The following is an 18,049-nucleotide window of genomic DNA, read 5'->3' on the forward strand; positions in this document are numbered from 1 at the left end:
AGAAGAAAATGAGAAATATCAGGAGGAACCAATCCTATGACGAACAGAACGTCTTTCCATGCTTGCCCAACATGATGGCAAACGCTTCGGGGCACAGCCTTAAAATGGGCAAATACAGAGCTGGCTCTCAGTCTTCTGTTTCTTGCTGCTCAGGGTGGTCCATGGACCACTAGCCACGGCCCCAAGAACCTGAGATGCAGAACCGTGGGGCCCCAGCCTGGGACTACTGGATCAGAATCTGCATTTTAAGAAAATCTCCAGGCATGGGTGTGTGGCACAGAGGTGAACCTCGCTTAGGGCATCCACAACCCATAACAGAGAGCCTAGCATCAAGCTCCGGCTCTGCTGGCAAGTCCAGGTTCCCGCTAGTGCAACACCCTGGGAGGAGGCAGATGATGGCTCAAGAACTTGGGTCCCTGCCACCCATGTGGGAACCCCAGATGCAGCTCCAGTGTCTCGGCTTTGCCTTGGCCCCCGCTGTAGATATTTGGGGAGTGAACCAGTGGGTGAAAGTTTCATCTCTCTCCGCCCCCTCCACCCTACCTTCTAAATATATACCAAAAAATTTTTTAAAAAGATTTATTTTGGCCAGCGCCGCGGCTCAATAGGCTAATCCTCTGCCTAGCGGCGCCGGCACACCGGGTTCCAGTCCTGGTCGGGGCGCCGGATTCTGTCCCGGTTGCCCCTCTTCCAGGCCAGCTCTCTTCTGTGGCCAAGGAGTGCAGTGGAGGATGGCCCAAGTACTTGGGCCCTGCACCCCGTGGGAGACCGGGATAGGCACCTGGCTCCTGCCTTTGGATCAGCGCGGTGCGCAGGCCGCAGCACGCCAACCGCGGCGGCCATTGGAGGGTGAACCAACGGCAAAGGAAGACCTTTCTCTCTGTCTCTCTCTCTCACTGTCCACTCTGCCTGTTAAAAAAAAAAAGATTTATTTTATTTATTTGAAAGACAGAGTTACAGAGAGAGGTAGGGAGGCAGAGAGAGGGGTCTTCCATCAGCTGGTTCACTCCCCAGATGACCACAATGGCTGGAACTGCGCTGATCCGAAGCCAGGAGCCAGGAGCTTCTTCTAGGTCTCCCATGGGTACAGGGGCGCAAGGACTTGGGCCATCTTCTACTGCTTTCTCAGGCCACAGCAGAGAGCTGGATTGGAAGAGGAGCAGCCGGGACTAGAACTGGCACCCATATGGGATGCTGGCACTGCAGGCCAGGGCTTTAACCCGCTGCGCCACAGCACTGGCCTCCAAACATTTTTTTTTTAAAGATCCCCAGCTGATTCCTACCCACAGTGAAGCTTGAGAATCACTGCTTTATAGTGGTCAGAAACACCCGTGGTGGGCCACACAACTACAGTTTGCCAGCCTTACCCCTGCAAATGTTGATTACTCAGGTTTACAGGTAGTGCCAAGGCACCTGTTTTGAGGAAACACCGCAGGTAGTTTGGATTTGTAGTAAACACTGAGAGCTGCTAGAAGTCTGTCATTTTTCTGTTGCATGTGTTTCTCAAAATGTGGTGTTTGGACCATCTGTATCTGCTGCTTGCAAAAAAGCATAGGTTACAGGTAATCCCTGGGCATCTGGAATCCGAATCCTGGAGGTGAGGTGAGGCCCTGGAATGGGTGTTTTTCAATAAACTTTGTGGGGGATTCTTAGATCTCTCCACGTTTCTGAATCTTTGCCCTGTGAGAAGAAACAAGGGAGAAGGCACAGTGTGAGTGTTCCTGTGGATAGTGCACACCTACTATTCCTTCACCACTCCCGACAGCCTCCCTGTCTAACATCACTTTTCTGAGAACCAGCCGCTGTCATTTTCAGTCCACGTGGCTTAGATATGACTGGCCCTGCTCCTTCTAGAAATGAGCATTTAACCTGGGCCCGAACAACTAGAGGACCCCTTCCCCCGCCCAGAGCGAAGGGGTCAAGATTGGACACGACTTAGAAGTTTGCCAATGAGATCAGTGCTGTTTCTTGGATTACTGGGGGAGGAAGACTGTACCTCAGGAAGTCCCAGGCTGTGGAATGTGAGTCCTGGGCTGCTGCTCGTCATCTTTGCCATCATCTGGGGGACACTACAGCACAGAAGAAAGCTGAGGCAGAAGGCAGGAGGGGTGGAGAGGTTGGGTATCCTGGCCATCATGAAACGATGAGGAGTTACACTGATGCAGTGCTTAAAATAAAACATTAGGAATTACATGAGAAATAAATTCAGTGGTCAAATAGTTTATGAGACACTGCATTAAACAAATTTCGACAAAATTCACCTCTCAGGACTTCTCAGATTCTTGAAGGTACCAAACCACACTGTGAGTTTCTAAGATACAGCATCTAACAGACAAGAATTCTGAATGGCATGGTGGTATGACCCTTGGGAAAAGGCATGGGGGGAGTGGTGGCTGGGTTAAATAGTTTTTGAAATATTTCCAACAAAGTATTTTATTTCATGCTTCCAGCAGTTTTTGAGGAGAGCACTATTGGTCCAGAGGATGAAATTAAAGCTAGACTGAATTGCCCAAGGCTGCCCAGCCAGCCAGCCAGCGGCTGACCCAGATCCACAAGGGTCCATGGCAGAGCAGGATGATGGATACCTGGCACCTCTAAGCCCCAGCACTGTGGGCTTTCTGATGCTTGCCTCTATCACCTGACATGGCATTTCCCAGAATGCAAATGGTTGGTCTGTGAGAACAGAGCAAGATTACAGTGAATTATACAAATGTTAATTCGTGCAAGACATAGACCAAATAAGCTTGCGGCCCCTCTCTTGCAAGTGGTTCTTCAAGAACTCTTTGCAGAAGACATGATTTCCTCCTTTTCATGGCTGAGTAATATTCCAGTTCCTATCATCTGCTGTGTTTTCTAATCTATTCACCCACCAACATGCACCTCAGTTGGTTTCGTATTTTAGCTGTCAAGAATAGCTTTGGAACTGGAGGGGAGTACGAAGAGTGAAATAAGCTTGGCACAGAAAGATGAACACTGCATGTTCTCACTCATTTGTGGAAGCTAAGAAAGCTGATCACACAGAAATAGAGAACAGGACACAGGCCACTAGATGCTGGTAGGAATGAGGCAAGATGGCAGAAATTGTATAGTGGGTATCAAAATACAGTTTGATGCTGTATAGCACAGTAAGGCAACTGATATCTACAACAGTAAACTCTCCATTTCAAAACAACTAGAGAAGAGTTTAAAAGTTCCCAACAATACAAGGAGTTTCAAAAAGTTTGTGGGAAATGGAATTAAAATCTGAATTTGTTTGGGGCCAGCATCGTGGCACAGTGTGGACTAAGCCACCACCTACAACTCCAGCATCCCATATCAGATTAAAGTCCTGGCTGCTCCGCTTCTGATCCAGCTCCATGCTAATGCACTTTGGAAAGCAGCAGAAAACGGCCCAGATGCTAGAGTCTGAACCTTTATTCCCAATCAAAGCCACATGAGATTATAGAAGTTTTGGTACACAGGCTTGGAGAAGCCCCTTCCTCTGGATAATATTAATCCCGTCCCCTGGTGCCTCCAGCCTTCTGCTGCAAGGCCAGTACTATCAGATAGCTCAGGGAGTAGTTTCACAGGTCACGTTTTGGAACTTTCGTCCAACTCAAAATGGAACCTCTTTCCCCTTTGCATTGCCACTCATCGGGTCTTGGAAACCTGAATGTCTTCCATATTATCTCAGCCTTGAATCAGAAATGCAACAGACATTTGCAGAGTGTTTCATCATTGACAAAGTGAGTTCACACCTATTATGTTGTCTCACAGATTCACACAATATTTCTAACGACTCCTCCCCTCCCTTCCCCTCCCCCACCCCATACCATGCCCAGGAGGCAGGATCTGCAAGCCCTTTAATCCTCAAACACTCTTGTGGTTGAGAAGAAGGGGTGTGTGGCATATTTCCATCAGGTACAGGCATTTAACAAAGGATACCTTCCTTTTTCTTTTTTTAAAAGATTTATTTGTTTATTCTTTTGAAAGGCAGAGCTTCAGAGAGGCAGAGGCAGAGAGAGAGAGAGAGAGAGAGATCTTCCATCCGATGGTTCACTCCCCAAATGGCCACTATGGCCAGAGCTGGGTCGATCTGAAGTCAGCATCCAGGAGCTTTCTCTGGATCTCCCATGCAGGTACAGGGGCCCAAGGACCTGGGCCATCTTCTACTGCTTTCCCAGGCCATAGCAGAGAGCTGGATCAGAAGTGGAGCAGCCAGAACTCGAACTGGCACCCATATAGGATGCCAGCACTGCAGGCAGGCTTTACCCGCTACACCACAGTGCTGGCCCCACTGGCACACCTTCTAAGCCCAGTACAGTAATATCATTTCTTTGGAAAGAGTGCTTTGTACAAGCTCTCTGTTACGGGGCAGTCCTGGATTAAATCCTTTTCCCCCTGTTTTCTCACCATGGGCTACATTTTTGTGCTAAAAATATAGCTAGCATAAATTTCATCACTTTGAGCTTTAGCCTACTTTTGTAAATCTAATTTGGAATTCAACATCTCTGCCTCTCAGCTCTCTGAATCAAGAAGCAGATACAGGCTCTGCGACAAATTTAGCAATTTAGTTCAACCAACATTTATTGAGTGTCCTTGAATGCGAAGCAAATTGTGAAGCTCCGTGGCCTTTGCCAGGTGGGCCAATGACCTGAGTCAATGACATAGGTGTGCTGGAGCCCAGCCAAGGGCGGCAGCCTTCACCGTGGTTCAGGGAGGTGACATACAACCTAACCTACAGGAAAACTTCAGGCTGTGTCACTACAGGTCTTCCTTTTTGCTGGGCCATGCACACGGAGGATCACAGAAATCTTTTTTATTTTAATTGTGAAACATTCCAGCTAAAAACGTCCTCATGGCTGGCATGTTTAATTGAGCTCCTGAGAGGCTGTGTCTCAGAGACTTGGGGATGAATCACCCGCAGTCCCATCGGTCTCACCAAGAACCCATTGATGTTTCATAAATCCAAGTCGGTACAAATCTAATTGAGTTACCATGCTGAATTAGCTCACATCTAAATGGCATTCATGTCTACAAATGGAATAATTAGAGTCTAGAAAATGGGATATATCAAGTGGCATCCCAAGTGACAACACAGAGGCGTTTGTATTCATTCAATCAACCGCTTAAAAAGAGGCAGGGAGGGGGGAGCCACTGTAAGACTTGACATAGGCAGGATGATTAGCCGTGGTATTTGAGCTTTCAGTTTCTCTCATTTTTTTAATATTTATATTTACCTCCAAGAGGCCCCTTTATTCATTCTTCAGATATAAGAAAGGAAAATGTTGGGCCCGAAGTTATTTTGGACCACCTGGTTTACAAATTAAAAAAAAATTTAAAAGGAGGAAGGGGTAGTCCATTTAAGCCTATGGTTCTGTTTGTTTTCATCCATTGGGAATGGCTCCCTTGGTTCATTGCTTTTTTAAAATTTATTTAAGTTATACAAGTTTCCTATATTTCATATATACAGATTTAGGAACACAATGGGGTTTTCCCTCCCTCCCACCACATTGCAGCCCTCCTCCCTCCCGGATTCCCATTCTTAATTTTTGTGATGATCTATTATCAGTTTACTTAGTGATTATATAGTTAGTCCTACTCTAAGTAGAGGAGTTTGGCAAATAGTATGAAGAGAAAGAAAACAAAGTAACATAAAGCAAAACTAAACAAAAGGCTGTTCCTCCCTGGAAGAGACAAGGACTACAAACAGAGCTCGTTCCTCTTGAGCTGCTTCTGTGATTTTATGCTTCTGCATTTGCTTCTAAACACACCAGCCAAGATTAATTCATACTTTATTGGGCAGGTGGGTTTGGCTGTGAATGACAGACCATACTTTATCTGCAAAGGACGGAAGTACCTAATCAGAAAAAAAATCAAGCCGATATCCTCATCCAGAAAGGATCTCATTAAATGGTTTATTTCCAAGTTAGTTTAGGTGTGAACTTCTAAGATATCTTAATGTAACTCTCTCTCAATTAATAGTTCTACTCAGCAAATATTAGAGAACAGGAAGAAGGCATCTTGACGAGGCAGGCTAATAGGCCCCTTCTAATTCACACTGTAGTCTCCCACCTAATTTACATACTTAGTTTATTTATTACCCCAATTAAGTTTTGCAAATAGTTTGCAATGAGGTGCCCATGACCTCATAACTCACAATTACTCTTGGGATCTCCAGGCCATGTGGCACATTTTGAATACTACTGCAATATCTTCCAGGAAAGGACTGTACCGAGGACGTGATGGATGGTGACGTGAGCACCTTGTCCGTGAGAGGCAGGATTGGAAAGCTGTCTTCGTTCCACTACCTGGAGTCTGGCTCACAATCCGGAGTGTTTGGATTGGGGTTAGCAGCAGTCCCTGTGACCCTGGGTTTTCTCGTCACTGGAGCTCCCTATATCTGCAGATCTCATGGCCGCAGGTGGAGCTGTTCCATACTTGTAGTCTGTACTTGCTCTCCGGCTAGTCCTTGCAGTGCACCGGGGAGAACGGTATTATCTGATGGGACCTGAGACCTGTCTCCGATCCTATTCCCGCCCATCAGATTTCTCTAATTGGTCCATGAAAAAGTGGAACTGAGCAAATATTAACAGTACTGTACTATTATCAATTTCTCAGTTTTGACAAACTGGGATGTGGTAAGATGCTAGCAATAGGGGAAGCTGCGTGAGACATGGACAAGAACCCCCTGTTCTATCTTTGCAACTTTTCTGTAAATATAAAATGAATTCAGGATAAAAAAAGGTTTTTAAAAGTCTTTGTAATCGGGGCCGGCGCCGTGGCTCACTAGGCTAATCCTCCGCCTTGTGGCGCCGGCACACCGGGTTCTAGTCCCAGTTGGGGCACCGGATTCTGTCCCGGTTGCCCCTCTTCCAGGCCAGCTCTCTGCTGTGGCCAGGGAGTGCAGTGGAGGATGGCCCAAGTGCTTGGGCCCTGCACCCCATGGGAGACCAGGAGAAGCACCTGGCTCCTGTCATTGGATTAGCGCGGTGCAACAGCCGCAGTGCGCCGGCAAAAAGGAAGACCTTTCTCTCTCACTGTCCACTCTGCCTGTCAAAAAAAAAAAAAAAAAAAAAAAAAAAAAAAAAAAAAAAAAAAAAAACAAAAAAACAACTTTGTAATCACCAAAGTAAGCAGTATCTTTATAAGAGTGTCCCTTTTAAAGTCCATTCAAGAGTAGACCAGCAGGCAGCCAGGTGGAGTGCGGTGAAAGGGGCGGTATATGTAAACAGGAGGGAGTTGGAGAAGGGCCAAGGCTGGGCCAGCCAGGAACCCCAAAAAAGGCCTTTTTTCTCTTCATCACCCAATTTCCTAAGTAACTGGCATTGTTGTTAATAATGTACCAATTTAAGGGCTTGATAAGGAACAAATATGAAAATAATGATTGGGGCCAGTGCTGTGGCACAGCAGGTTAAAGCCCTGGCCTGAAGCACTGGCATCCCATATGGGTGCTGGTTCTAGTCCTGGCTGCTCCACTTCTGATCCAGCTCTCTGCTATGGCCTGGGAAAACCGTAGAAAATGGCCAAGTCCTTGAGCCCCTGCTCCCGCTTGGGAGACCCAGAAGAAGCTCCTGGATCCTGGCTTTGGCTCTGCACAGCTCCAGCCGTTGTGGCCATTTGAGGGGTGAAACGGCAGGTGGAAGACCTCTCTCTCTCTCTCTAGCTCTATCTCTCTCTCTCTGTAACTGTGTCTTTCAAATAATAAATAAAATAAATCTTTGAAAAAAGAAAATAATGATTATGTTTTAGGAAGCTAAAGTGTAAATACTTTCAGTAAACACCTCTTGTGGTGAGGAGTGTCGATGGTAAAACAGAACTGGGATGTGAACAAAATGATATAGGAATCATTGAAAGAAAGACCTGGAAGAATCACTGGAGCTGATTAGTCCCATTTACCCTTACAAATGATACTTCTGCATTTTACAGGACAGGAAAGCCAAGTGACTCATCCGAAGGTCACATTATCAGTCAGAAGCAGAAGCCCCATCTGCTGATTCCCAAGCAGTGCTCTTTCCATTGCACTCTAGTGTTTCCTGGTGTTATGTTTAAGATCAGCCCAAACACAGGGCTGATGTTGTGGCATAGCCAGCAAAGCCTCTGCCTGCAACACCAGCACCGCATGTGGGCACAAGTTTGGGTCCCAGCTGCTCCACCTCTGATCCAGCTCCCTGCTCATAATGCATCTGGGAAAGCAGTAGAAGATGGCCCAAGTTCTTGGAACCCTGGACCCATGTGCAAGACCCAGAGGAAGCTCTTGGCTCCTGGTTTTGGCCTGGTCCAGCCCTGGCCATTAAGGAGTGAACCAGCATTTGGAAGATCTCTCTCTCTCTGTCTCTGTCTCTTTCTGAACTCTGTCTTTCAAATAATTAAATAAATCATTATTTTAAAAAATCAGCCCAAACACAGAGCAAGCAAAATAATCCACTGAGAGTTTTCTTTCCAGGTTCAATATGAAAACCATCCCTCTCACTTCTAATAATTTATTAATAGGTGGTGAGAATTAATTTATAAACCTTACTTGTTAATAATGGTCTAATTATTAATGTGGAGGCAAATTGTTATGCAGGTACTTCAAAGAGCTCATGAAATGATGAATTGGGGTCGGTGCTGTGGCGCAGTGGGTTAAAGCCCTGGCCTGAAGCGCCGGCATCCCATATGGGTGCCGGCTCTAGTCCCAGCTGCTCCTCTTCCATTCTAGCTCTCTGCTGTGGCTTGGGAAAGCAGCACAAGGAGTTGGGCCCCTGCACCCATATGGGAGATCGGAAGAAGCTCCTGGCTCCTGGCTTCAGATCGGCACAGCTCCAGCCGTTGCAGCCATCTGGGGAGTGAACCAGTGGATGGAAGACCTGTCTCTACCTCTCTCTCTCTCTCTCCCTCTCCCCCCCCCCCGACTCTCCATAACTCTGCCTTTGAAATAAATAAATAAATCCTTAAAAAAGAAAGAAATGATGAGTCTATTTTGGCAATCAAATACTACATGTGGTTTTGAAATCCACATGTAGTTTTTTTATACTTTCTAAATGAACTTTTTGAAGACCCCTCCTAAAATAAACGCAATCACAGTACTGAATAGAATTCCCACAGCCTGGTGATATGTAGCTGCAAGAACCATCTCCACAGACCTGTCCTGAAACAGCTGGAACTCAACAGCTGGAAATCCAAGCTTTTCTAAGAGTGGAAATGCACCCCTGTTGCTTCCTGTACCTTAGCTGCAACACTTCCTGCACAGTTCTTCACACACAAGGTCACGGTTGTCTGTCACTGCCTTCAATTCATGTCTTACCTGGGGTTGTCTTGGAAGGAGACTCTAAACAGGACGCATCCTCCTCGGCTCCCAGCCTGATGCCTCTCACAGACGCTGCACTTAGGAATCTTGCCTGAGCATGTCTGTGTGCATGCTCTTTCATGAAACATTCCAAAAGCTCCATCCCTGAAATCACACCACATCAAAGGACAAATTAATCCATTGCACTGCAAGTTGGATGTGGACTGACTACCTGTGATAAGTTAGATCCCAAGAGAATGCTCAGAAAAGAATCTCCCCAGTTGACAAGAATTGGCACTATTAATTGTAATTATTCCCATGGTAAGTTGCCATGACTGTCATTAACTAGTTATATGTTCATCATTATGGTCTGTGGATATATCCATATATCCATATATTATAACTTATTTTTTAAAATTCTAATTCTGCTTTCCATGAACTTAATTAATTAATTTATTTATTTGAAAGACACAGAGACAGACTGACAGAGAGAAATTTGTCATACATTGGTTCACTTCCCCCAACTGCCTTTTTTTTTTTACAAATGGCTGGGCTGAAGCCAAGAGCCAGGAGCTCAACCTGGGTCTTACGCATGGGTCTCAGAGGCCCAATTACTTGAGGCATTGTCAGCTGCCTCTCAGGTTGTGCATAAGCAGAGAGCTGGAATCGGGACGTGAGTTGAGACTCGACCCCAGGCACTGGGATATGGGATTTGGTCTTCCCAAGTGGTGTCTTAACCACTAAACTAAACACCTGCAACCACATGTTGTGATTCACCTTGTGCTACTGACCTAATTTATGTTAACACCCCATATGGGCACCGGTTTGAATCCCGGCTACTCCACTTCCAATCCAGCTTTCTCCTATGACCTGGGAAAGCAGTAGAAGATGGCCCAGGTGCTTGGGCTCCTGCACCCGCATGGGAGACCCAGAACAAGCTCCTAGCTCCTGGCTCCTGGCTTCAGATTGGCGCAGCCATTGTGGCCATCTGGGGAGTGAACCAGCACATGGAACCAGACACTCTATCTTTACCTCTCTCTGTAACTCTGTCTTTCAAATAAATAAAATAAATCTTTAAAAAAAAAAGAAAAATAAAAGATATACCAGGGAAATGGAAACCAAAAGCAAGCAAGCATAGCTATCCTGATATGGAATAAAACAGACTTTAAATTAGAAACTGTAAAAAAAATAAAGAAGGACATCATATTTTGATAAAAGAAGACATAACAGTCAATATATATGCACCCAACACAAGATCACCCAGATATGTACAGAATCAAAGGGAGAGATTGACCCCAATAGAATAATAATGAGTGATTTCAACACCCTACTCTCATCAGTGGACAGATAATCCAGAAAAAAAAAAATCAACAGATACATTAGAGTTGAAACATACTATGGGGCAAAGAGACCTGATATATTTTTTTAACATTTTTTTTTTTTTTTGACAGGCAGAGTTAGACAATGAGAGAAAGAGAGAGTGACAGAGAGGAAGGTCTCCCTTCCATTGGTTCACCCCCAAATGGCTGCCACAGCCAGTGTGCCGCGCTGATCCGAAGCTAGGAGCCAGGTGCAGGACCCAAGGACTTGAGCCATCCTCCGCTACCTTCCTGGGCTATAGCAGAGAGCTGGCCTGGAAGAGGAGCAACCGGGACAGAATCTGGTGCCCCAACCGGGACTAGAACCCCGGGTGCCAGCGCCGCAGGTGGAGGATTAGTCTAGTGAGCCGCAGCGCCGGCGGAGACCTGACATATATTTACAGCACATTTCACCCAACAGCTACAGAACACACATTCTTCTCATTAGCACATAGAACATTGTCTAGGACAGACCACATATTAGGCCACAAAGCAAGTCTCAGCAAATTTAAAAACACTGAACTCATACCAGGTATCTTCTCAGACTATAAAGGAATAAAACTAGAAGTCAACAGCAAGAAGAACAACAGAACACTCATAAATACTTGGAAATTAAACAATACGCTAATGAATGATCAACGGGTCATTGAAGAAAAGGGGCAACTGGGACAGAATCCGGCGCCCCGACCAGGACTAGAACCCAGTGTACCAGCACCGCAGGCAGAGGATTAGCCTATTGAGCCATGGTGCCGGCTATATCTTCTTTTTTAATATTTATTTATTTATTTGAAAGGCAGAGTTAGGCCTTTTCCAGGCCAGCTCTCTGCTGTGGCCTGCGAGTGCAGTGGAGGATGGCCCAAGTGCTTGGGCCCTGCACCCCATGGGAGACCAAGAGAAGCATCTGGCTCCTGCCATCGGATCAGCGTGGTGCGCCGGCTGCAGCATGCCGGCCGCGGCAGCCATTGGAGGGTGAACCAACAGCAAAGGAAGACCTTTGTCTCTGTCTCTCTCTCACACTGTCCACTCTGCCTGTCAAAAAAATAAAAAAAGAAGATATAAACAATCTAAAAAAAACCATGACAAAATTGAGATTTAAGCAGCAATCAGAAGTCTTCCACCAATGAAAAGTGCAGGCCCTGATGACTTTATTATTGAATTCTATGTAACGTGCAAAGAGGAAGTAACTCCAATACTCTTCAAACTATTCCAAAATATTAAACAGGATGAAATTCTGCCAAACTCTTTTTACGAGGCCAGCATTACTTTGATACCAATGCCAGACACAACATGAAAACTACAGACCTATATCCTTAATGAACATAGATGCAAAGATTCTCAATAAAATACTAGCAAATCAAATCCAAAACCACATCAAAAAGATCATACATCACAATCAAATGGGATTTATCGCAGAAATGCAAGGGTGGTTCAACATTCATGCATCAATAAATGTCATAAACCACATCAATAGAATTAAGAATAAAAATCATAAGGTCTTCTCATTAACAATATATATTAACAATATATATAATATATATAACAATATATATATTATGTATATTGTTATATATAATTATATATTGTTATATAATATAATTATATATTGTTATATAATATAATTATATATTGTTATATAATATGCATTATATAATATATAATATATAATATATAACTATATATATTAACTATATATATATTAAGGCTATATATCACAAAGCAACAGCCAATATAATACTGAATGGGAAAAAACTGAAAGTATTTCCCCTCAGATCTGGAACAAGACAAAGATGTTCACTTTAACCACTCTTATTCAATATAGTACTATAAGTTTTAGCAAGAGGAATCAGAGAGGACAAAGAAATAACGGGCATCAAAATTGGAAAAGATGAAATCAAATTCTGCATGTTTACAGATGACATGACATTGTACATGGAAAAACCCAAAAATCCCACCAAAAAAACTGTTTGAACTGATAAACCAATTCAGTAAAATTGCAGGTTACAAAATAAACACACAAAAAATGGTAGCTTTTTTGTATGCTAAGACTACACATGTAATGCTAATTCACAGAAAGAGAAATCAAGAAAGAAATTCCATTCACAACAGCCACAAAAAAAAAATCAAACATTTAGGAATAAATTTAATTAAAAAAGTGAAAGATCTCTACAATGAAAATTATCAAACGCTGATGAAAGAAATCATCGAAGATGAAAAAAATGGAAATATATTCCTTGCTCATGGATTAGAAGAATCAATATCACAAAAATGTCTATACTACCTAAAGAAATTTACAGAATCAGTGCAATCCCTATCAAAATTTTATCAGCATTCTTTACAGAGTTAGAAAAACAACCTTAAAATTCATGTGGAATCACAAAAGACCCCAAATAGCCAAAGCAATCCTGAGCAAGAAAAACTAAGCAGGAGGCATTGTAATACCTCATTTCAAAGCATACTACAAATCTATAGTAATTAAAACAGCTTTGTACTGACATAAAAACCAATACATAGACAAATGGAACAGAATAGACAGCTCAGAAATTAATCCATAGATATACAGCCAATTGATATTTTTTTTGACAGGCAAAGTTAGACAGTGAGAAAGAGACAGAGAGAAAGGTCTTCCTTCCATTCGTTCACCCCCCAAATGGCTTCACAGATCTGAAGCCAGGAGCCAGGTGCTTCCTCCTGGTCTCCCATGCAGGTGCAGGGCCCAAGCACTTGGGCCATCCTCCACTGCACTCCCGGGCAACAGCAGAGAGCTAGATTGGAAGAGAAGCAACTGGGACAGAATCTGGCGCCCCAACCGGGACTAGAACCTGGGCGCCGCAGGTGGAGGATTATCCTAGTGAGCTGCAATGCCAGCCAAGCCAATTGATTTTTGATAAAGGTACTCAGGTCATACAGTGGAGTGAGGATAATCTCAACAAATAGTGCTAGGAAAACTGGATGTATATATGTAGAAGAATGAAATTACATTCATACCTCTCACCACATACAAAAATCAACTCAAGATGGATCAAAGACCAAAATATAAGATGATGAAGTTGCTGGAAGAAAACATAGGGGAAATGCTCCAAGACATTGGTACAGGGGACAACTTCTTCGACAAGATCCCCAAAGCACAGGCAACAAAAACAAAACTAAACAGTTGGGAGTATATCAAACTCAAACACTTGTGCCCAGCAAAGGAAACAATCAATAGAATGAAGAGACATCCAACAGAATGGGAAAAAATCTTTGCAAACCACCTATCTGACAAAGGATTAATATCCTGAAAATATCAGAAACTTAAAAACTCAACAATAGGAAAACAACCAATCCAGTTGAGGAACGGGGAAAAGATTTCAATAGACAGTTCTCAAAAGAAGAAATATAAATAGCCAACAAATATATAAAAAATGCTCAACATCACTAGCCATCAGGGAAATGCAAATCAAAACCACAATGAGACATCACCTCACCCCATCAGAATGGCTAAAATCCAAAACACAGAAAGTAACAAATGCTGACAAGGATGTGGACAAAGGGGAACACTTATACACTGTGGGTGGGAATGTAAATTAGTGCAGCCATTGCGGAAAACAGTGTGGAGTTCCAGTTCAAGTCTCAGCTGCTCTGCTTCCAATCCAGCTTCTTTCTAATGAGCCTGGGAAGGCAGCAGAAAACATCCCCAGTGCTTGGGCCTGCACTGCATCACAAGCAGAAGCTTACTCGGCCACACCATGACTGCCTGCTCTTTGGCTTTTAGCTGTGCCTAACACAAACTGTAATGCACATGGCTTAATCAGACATGAAAATGTACCAGATGATGGGGAAATCCTGAGTTGGGCAGCTCCACCTGCAGCCTGGTGGTGCAGTGAGGAGTACAGGTACTTTTCATCTTTTCCCTCTGCCCACATCAACAAGTAGGCTTTGCCCTCGGTCGGGGCAGGGGGACACACTGTGGAGCAGCAGAAACTGGGACACCTCCACAGGAAGAAGTGGGTCGTTTATTCTAGAGGGCATGGTTTCTAGAAGCCCCTTCCAAACCTCTCCTCCAGCTGCATTGGTTAAAACTCAGCCATGTGCCTTCGCCTAGCTCGTCATGGGCAACAGAGATGAGATGACCAGGCCTGGTGTACTCAAGACTTACCCTTGGGCTGTGGTTCTGTTCCCTGAGGAATCAGCACCTGGATGAACTTGAGTCTGTGTTGGCAAGGAGGGGAGGAGGAAGCCACACTGCAGGCAGTCCATCATGAAGTAGACACTCCTCAGAACAACGTGGGACTCGCATCTCTAAGACTGGGCTCCACTTCTACCCCACCTGTTAGGCAGAGGCAAATAAAGCAGTGATTCCAATGCCCTACACGGTATCTTCTTAATCAGAGACAGAAAGGGACAGGAGGTAGTATACTACTGAAAGTTTTCTCATTGCTAACTTTACCTGTGAGTCACAAAAAGTGTGCCACTCATCACAAATAGAGATGACAATCAGGCGACTGCGTCTCTGGGAGGCAGAGGACCAGTTCCCACACTGTGTGACTAACCCTGGGAGTAAAGCAGACTGTCGAGGGAAGATGCAAAACTCGGTCAAGGTGATCTGAGATGCGTTTCTGAAAGGTAGATGAGGCATGGACTTAGAGTTAATAGACATCAACTTAATCAGCATCGCTGCATTTCGTTAAGAGGAAGATGGATGGGGATGGGTGTTGTGGAGCAGCAGGTTAAGCCACTGCTTGGAGTGCCTGCATCCCATGCAGGAGTACCTGGGAATGAACCCTGCCTCAACTTCCAGTCATCTTCCTTCTAGTGCAGATCCTGGGAGGCAGCAGATGACAGCTCAAGTATTTGGGTCCCTGCCATCCACATGAGAGACCCGGATGGAGTTTCTGGCTCTTGGTTTCAGCCTTGCCCAGCCCTAGCTGTTGTGGGCTTTGGGAGAGTGAACCAGTAGATCAAAGTTCAGTCTCTCTCTCTCTCTCTCTCTCTTGCTCTTTCAAATAAATAAACATTTTAAAAAGAGTAAGAATATGTAGTGGTGGCATTTAGAGGAACCAAAGACTGTTTCATTTAAAACAAACAAACCAACCTGGGAAACAACGCTGTAGCAATAGGCTAAGCCTCCACCTGTGGCGCTGGCATCCCATATGGGCACTGGTTTGTGTCCCAGCTGCTCCTCTTCTGATCCAGCTCCCTGCTACTGTGCCTGGGAAAGCAGCAGAGGATGGCCCAAGTCCTTAGGCCCCTGCACCTACGTGGGGACCTGGAAGAAGCTCCTGGTTCCTGGCTTTGGATCAGCCTACCTCTGGCCATTGCTGCCATTTGGGGAGTGAACTAATGGATAGAAGACCTCTCTCTTTCTGTGTCCCTCTCTCTGTCTTTAACTCTGCCTCTCAAATAAATAAATGAAATCTTAAAAAAAGAAAGAAAGAAAAGAAATGAAATGAAAAATCCTGGTAGGCGCTATAGCTCACATCCAGACTGCCCGGGGCTGGCTTCTTTGGCAAGGCTGTCCTTAAGGTAGGAAGACTGCCTCGATGTATCTTAACTGAGAAGCTCCCCCCAATATCAACAAGGCATAGATAATCAGGCCCCTGTTAGCTTTTCTTGCAGGAAATGAAAACACTGCTCTCTAGACAGGGATACTCCTCATGTAAACTTTAAGATACAAGGGTTCCCAAGGGAGAGTTACAAACAGGTACACCTGGACTTGTCTCTGTGTGTGCATGTGTGTGTGTATGTGTTTGTGTGTATGACGGTAACAGTTACTGTCATCTGTCTCCGAGAATTAGAGCCACTTCAAGTCAATGGACAAAGTCCAAACATGCAGTCCTGGAAGGTACTCAGTTCAGAGGCAAATGTCGCCTGCGCAGTCTCTCAATTGCTTAGTCATTTATTTTTATCTCCAATACTAAAGAATTTTCCATATTGTCAACTAGTAAACAATGAAAAATACTCTCAAGATCTTTGCTTAATAAGGCAAGAAAAGCGTTCAGTGTTCATTCTAAAGTCTTTCAATGAATCCAGGTTGACAAAATCTACAAAGTTTGCTATCCTAAAATTTCACACAAGTACAGGTTCCAGTCTCTAGTTTTTATTTGTTTTTGCTCTTTTTAAGTTCTAGAAGAAGAAAGCTGGACAGAGAAGTTATACCCTGGTATTTTTTAAAGCTGTTACTCAGCTGAGTCTCCTGCACCTTCTCCATTTCCAGCCACAAACTCTTCAATAACTGTGCATGCTCAGGGGAGCTTGGCAGTCTGCAAGCACCAAGGAAAATACAAGGACTTCCACATGATGGTAACATCAAAAAATAATCTAAGCAGCATTTCCACAAGACTTGCAACCAAGCGTGTTTCTGGTTAACTTTCAGGCAATCCATCATAGCCCTGTACAGTCTGTTCTTGGCGTTAAGCTCTTTCTTCTAACCGTGCCAGTGTCATTCTTTCCCGGGCTGGACACTCTCCAGATGAGCCTTCCCTTCCTGAGTGCTCTGTCCTTATTAAAGCACGGTCTGTGGTCTTCATTTGTTCAAATGTGCACTCTCTAGCCCCTGGCACACAGGGGGTACTGCTTATCAAATGGCAACGCATAGTCTTTGCAAAAGGTTGTGGTGCTTCCTGTAGGGATAAGGTGTTTTTTGCTATGAACCTGCTACACACAGGAAACCAAGTGTCAAGAAGGGTTCATTGATTTACTGAGAAAATTAGCTGTTTTCCCCAATTTCTAAAGTGGCTACAAAACTGAAAATAAAGACATACCTATCCTCCAGCTGGCTATGCAAGGAAGCTGCTTTCTCTCCCTTTAAATTTTTGCAGAGAATCAACATCTCTCTCCCAGACTTAACTATGTTTTTGAACAGAACCTTAAGTATTTTTTTAATTATTGTAAATACCATCTCATAAGTCTGAAAGATAGGCAAAACAGAACTGAAAGCTCAGGGATATTTAAATCAGCAAAATGCAGACCACCTGCTCAGCAGCACTCACATTTTGTTAAGATGATGTGCTTTAAAAACCAATTAGTAGAATGCATTATGTATGGTCATAAATACTCTGCTACCAACATGCCTGCCTGAGAAGACCGTGCGAAAAACCACCCAGTGAGGACCCATCCATGGTCGCCGTTCCTGAAATCAGCTGCCTGATGCCGAGGCTATCTGCTTAGGGAGCTCTAGCAAAAGTGAATCCAGTGTCGTCATCAAGGAAAGCAACGATAGTGTGTTCTCCGTATCTCATCCTAGAGCATCAAAATCTGTCTGCTGCATCATGTGCGTGCTAACCAGCAGCATCAACATCACCCAGGAGGCTGACGGGCAGGGTCTCAGCATGCACATGTATTTGTATGCACATGTGCACGCACACACCCCTCCCACCCCAGACCCCAGGCCCACCCTGCAATGGACTGAACCATAATCTTCCTTTTAGCATGATGCTCAGGTGTTGTGCGTGTGCTTTAAAGTTTG

The 18,049-nt window shown here is 44.4% G+C and overlaps 1 long non-coding RNA gene across 1 annotated transcript in view; it reads right to left on the reverse strand.

The window, feature by feature from the left end:
- Positions 1-2,002: 2,002 nt before the first annotated feature.
- The window catches only part of LOC127483736 (uncharacterized), a 35,570-nt gene continuing 19,523 nt past the window's right edge, over positions 2,003-18,049 (reverse strand). The window contains exons 2-5 of the long non-coding RNA XR_007910368.3: positions 15,032-15,200; positions 14,741-14,911; positions 9,266-9,412; positions 2,003-2,167 (exon numbers count right to left, since the gene is read on the reverse strand). This is a non-coding gene — a long non-coding RNA (uncharacterized LOC127483736). The remainder of the gene's footprint in view (positions 2,168-9,265; positions 9,413-14,740; positions 14,912-15,031; positions 15,201-18,049) is intronic.

Source organism: Oryctolagus cuniculus, chromosome 12 (genome assembly GCF_051225735.1).
Source record: "Oryctolagus cuniculus isolate XC-2025 breed Fujian yellow rabbit chromosome 12, ASM5122573v1, whole genome shotgun sequence".
Taxonomy (NCBI): Eukaryota; Metazoa; Chordata; class Mammalia; order Lagomorpha; family Leporidae; genus Oryctolagus; species Oryctolagus cuniculus.